Raw genomic sequence first — 4,492 nt, 5'->3', positions numbered from 1 at the left:
AAGTCAGGCGACAGGCGCGACTCAAACGGGACAGTGCAGGGGGCCGCTCCCGTCAGGACCGCCCCGCCACTCATACCGAGCGCCGTCGCCGTCGCTACCGGCTCGCTCGTAGGCTAGGCCAGTCCAGTCCGCGAGGCCTGCACACCACGCCTCCTGCCTCACCGACCACCAGCAGGACCCGTCCGGCTCCCCGAAACTCCGCCCCGAAACCGCGCCCACACGCGAATTGCTCCAGGCCCTCGTACAAGATGGCGGCGGGGCCTCCGGAACCAACCGTAGAGACTTCCGCCGCTGCGGAGAGAGCGCCGGCCACGGTTTCCGGCGGGGGCGGGGAAAGGCTGCGCTTCCAAGGGCCTATCTAGGGTGATGGCACGCAGTCTCTGTGGTGCCGAGTCGTCCAAGCCGGGTCACGTGGCTGCTGAAAGCCGTCGCGGAGGCGCCGGGAACGAGAAGTGGGCGGGAGGCTGGGGGACAGCTAGAGGCCTGGCGACGACGGGGTTGTCATGGAGCCGCGGGGCCGGGCTCGCGCATGCGCCACCTGAGCGGCTGGGCCGGTCGTGGAGCGGCGACCCAGGCCCTAGGTGAGGAGGGTACCGGTCTCAGAGGAGGGGAGAAAGGAGGGCGGCGGGAGCAGCTGGGGTGAGGGACCTGGGGAAGAAGGTGGGAGTCGAGAGAGAGAAAGGGGGCTAGTAGGCGAGAGGGACCCCGGGGGACCTTCGGGGACGGGGACCCAGACCGTGGGAGCAGGGGGTGCCGGTTTTCTTGTGGAGGGCAGGGCCCGCGTCGGGGGAGTCCATTAGAGCTGGTGAGCCCTAGTCTGGTTCTGGGGCATGGAGAGCCCCGAGGCCTGCCCGGGTGTGACAGGACAGCGAATGGGCAGGTGAGTAGGGCGAGAACTAGCAACTGGGTTAGCGTCCTGACCCCCAGTTTGGGACCAGGGGGCGTCCCCTGTTCTGGGCCCCGGGACACAGATGTGCTGTCCTTTCCAAAGACTTGCTGTCACTCACTTTGCTAATATTTCCCTTTTGCGGTCAGCTTGCCAGGCTTGGTGCCCGGGGTGGTGTTTTGGGGGAGTTAGTGGGCAGTGGGCCGGTTGGGGACATCTCAGAGGATGGGGGTCCCAGGGCACACAGGCCAGAGCCAGGCTCCCTGCAATTGCCCAAGTCCTGGCAGTCCGCATTGCCTGGGCGTTTGCCCTGGAAGGCTGGTGGTGTGCCAGTCACAGCACAGTACCAGGGTCTGCCCAGTTCTGCCCTGCTGAGCTGGCAGACTGATGGATGCCTGGAGGGTGCACATGCTGCCTGGCACAGATGCCACGTGGGCTGGTGCGAAGGGGTAGGTGGGCACTGTGACTGAGAACTTTTTGCAACCGGTAATCTGAGAAAGTCCTCTAAGCTGATCTCCGCTTTGAAAGGTGAAGATGGTGAGAGCCACACCTGGTCTCGGACACAGGAAATGGATGGAACTGGGGTTCGGGATCTTTGACATGAGTTTTCAGCCAAGCTGGAGAATGGGAATGTATATGAGGGGAAGGTGAATATTAGAGATTGAGGTAGGTGGAGTTTTTCCACTGTTAAGACACACAGACATTCTCTCTCTCAAAACACAGATTTAAAGAAGATGACTCTGGAGAAAACCTAGCGATGTATTTGACATTCTGACTGGGGTTACTCGTGGTTTTCTTTTATGGCCTTATCACTTTATCGTATTTGAGCCTCTGCTTGGGCTTCTACCTCACACCTCTGTCCAGGCACGCATGTTGAACACGTGACGCATTTTAAAGGGAACTTGAGCACTCAGGATTGTTGCCAAGTATCTATTAAAGGACAGATCAGATGGCAGCATTTCAGACCCTTCCCTTGTGACATTTGGGGTTCTTTTTATCAGAAGCACAAATCTCCACAGAGATTGTGTGTGGATTAGGCTAAACTTGAATTTGGGTGTTGGGTTTGCCCCCCATAAGTCTCATCTTAGAATAGGGGTGGTCAGAGATCTGTTTATTGCAGGGGACCAGACTTGGGCGTTAGATCTTGAGGTGACCTTGGTGTTTGGAAATGCAGAATCTGAACCTTCAAGCTGTTCAGGTATTTCTGTGACAGCTAAGCTGCCAGGGCTGTCAGAGACTCAGCAGAACAGAGCTTTGTTGGAATGTAGCGTTCTGTTGAAAACCTCACAAATTAATTGTTGGGGGCTGAGGCCGCAAAGATGGAACAACAGGCCTTGTGGTTGAGGAGATAAACAGATACTTAGATTCTAGAGTGAAAAGTGCAGAACTAGCGGTAGGAGCCAAGTGTTCTGAGCGCTTGCTAGAATTGTGTCTGTTTACATAAACCTGTATATATATTGACTCACTTGCCTTTGGAGTTTGAGTGTGTACTATCCTCTCTGGAAAACTTTTGGACAATGTTTTACATATCCATGCATAAAGAGACCCGGTTAGGGTCGATTCTGACAGTTTTGGAGCTTAAATTAGCCCTTCTCATGCAGAGGAGGTACATGGGGTCTGAGATGTTTGCAAAGCAGTGTGAGTGGCTTCCAGTCTGTGCCAGGAAGCACAGAGATGATACAGCGCGTAAGAGCTTGGTAGCCCATTTTCAGCTCCTAGTCAGTGTGTGAGCATCTAACTTAGTTGTAGAACAATATTGAGGAGGAAAAAAGATCAAGCGACTTCTTGAGGTTTTCATGCCTTGCCACTTGTGGGCTCTGAGTTCGAAAGCACCAGTAGTAAAAGCCAACATTCTGCTTCTCTCCAGTTGAGGGCTTCGTGTGGTGCTGTGTCTGAGCGGGTCCATTGGTGGTGGTGAATTGACCCCTGCAGCCCACTCCCTGGAGGGCAATGCCACTCCTCTGGAAGAAGAAAGGTTGGGGAGGGATGTAGCCCTTCATTGTCCAACCCAATGAGCCTTCCTGACTTGGAGGCCAAGGCTTTCCGCTACTTAAAAGGCACTCTACTGAAGACAGAGGCTTTCCTATTTCTAATCATTTTCAAATACAAAATAGTCAATTTACTACCCTAAAGTTGATGATGCATTCTTTATATCCAACTACCACCAACTCCCTGGGATCTAAAATTTAAGCATCTGTTCTCCTTGTAACCACGTAGGGGCACAGAAGTGTGATACCTCTCCTCACATGTCACAAGGACACAGCTGACCTTCTCATAACAAAGACAGGTTAACAGGAGAAAAACACAACTGTTTTATTTGATCCAAATTTTTTGTGACATAGGAGCCTTCAGAAATGAAACTCAACAACTCAGGGAAAGCTGTCTGCTTATATGCATTGGCTCAGTGAAGAATGGACGGTCGTGTAGAAATATGATTGAACAAAAAGAAGAGTACAGTGTGCTCTCATGGCAGTAGGTGGAGGCAGAAAGCCCAGCAAGTCCTGTCTGTGGAGTTCTTCTTGACTGCTGGGTAGCAGGCCTTCCTCCCTGGCATGGGGCAGGGCCCTTCTGCAGTGAGAGACTTGTGATCTACCATCAGACAAGGTGGGTCAAAATTTATGGCCAACTCCTACACAGAAAGGCGAGGAGGATCAAAGTGAAATTTCCAGTTTCTGTGACCTGCCTTGGGGGAGGAAGGGGAGCAGGAGAAAGAAGGACAGGAGAAGGTCAGAAGGAGGCTTGGCTTCCGAGGCCATTCCAGTGTCCTGCTCAAAGTCCTCAGCAGGCCAGAGCGCCCTATTTTGAGCTATTTTGTTTTCTGAGCCCCAACATTTATCACCATTTCAGTATTTTCCATAGTCAGTATTGTCCTGCTAATTCTTGATAAGCCAGAATAAATTCCTGTGTGTTTTGTATAGCTCTGCTGACTACATTAGCAAGACCTTTTTCATTGTCTTGTAGGATTGTAGAAGACTAAATAGGGATGCTTTATCTAAAATACCTGTAAAACCGTCCATGTTTGGTGAGATAATATGAAACTTTGAGACTCTTAATTACTTGCAACTAACCTGAGCTACCTTCCTAATCTAAACCAAAAGCCTGGTCCGACTTGAATCATCTGAATGTCCATCCACAGGCTACTTCTACTTCCATTTTTAAGAAGGCTCTTATTCACTTTTGGACAATATTTTAGGAAATTTACACTATGCACATTGCTGGGTTTCATACAAAAGGATCCTGATTTAATTAGGGATATAGTTTTATATCCTAGTCTACTTTTGTGTGTGTGTGTGTGAGTTGGAGTCTCACTCTGCTGCCCAGGCTGGAATGCAGTGGCACACTCACAGCCACCATAGCCTCAACCTGTGGGGCTCAGGTGATCCTTCCGCCTCAGCCTTCCAAGTAGCTGGAACTACAGATGAAAGCCACCATGCCCAACTAACTTTTTGATTTATTGTAGAGATGAGGCCTCACCAGGTTGCCTGGGCTGGCCTCGAACCGATGAACTCAGTCAGTCCTCTCATCTTGGCCTCCCAAAGTGCTGGGATTATGGGCATGAGCCACCATGCCTGGCCTTAGTTTACTTTTTTTTTTTTTTGAGTTGGA

The 4,492-nt window shown here is 51.5% G+C and overlaps 1 protein-coding gene across 4 annotated transcripts in view; it reads left to right on the top strand.

The window, feature by feature from the left end:
• The first annotated feature begins 486 nt into the window (after positions 1 to 486).
• The window catches only part of CIPC (CLOCK interacting pacemaker), an 18,981-nt gene continuing 14,975 nt past the window's right edge, over positions 487 to 4,492 (top strand). The window contains exons 1-2 of one of the 4 annotated variants that reach the window (XM_021710350.1): positions 566 to 581; positions 2,007 to 2,084. The gene's annotated coding sequence lies outside the window, so the exon portion shown is untranslated. Of the gene's footprint in view, positions 582 to 1,215; positions 1,336 to 2,006; positions 2,085 to 4,492 lie in introns of those variants that run through there. The other 3 variants (XM_021710352.1, XM_008054021.1, XM_021710348.1) reach the window with 3 other exon arrangements.

This window comes from Carlito syrichta, unplaced genomic scaffold, assembly GCF_000164805.1.
Source record: "Carlito syrichta isolate Samal-C Ts95f unplaced genomic scaffold, Tarsius_syrichta-2.0.1 Scaffold76748, whole genome shotgun sequence".
Taxonomy (NCBI): domain Eukaryota; kingdom Metazoa; phylum Chordata; class Mammalia; order Primates; family Tarsiidae; genus Carlito; species Carlito syrichta.
Note: the sequence above shows the minus strand (reverse complement) of the source record. Positions and strands in the feature narration are given on the sequence as shown.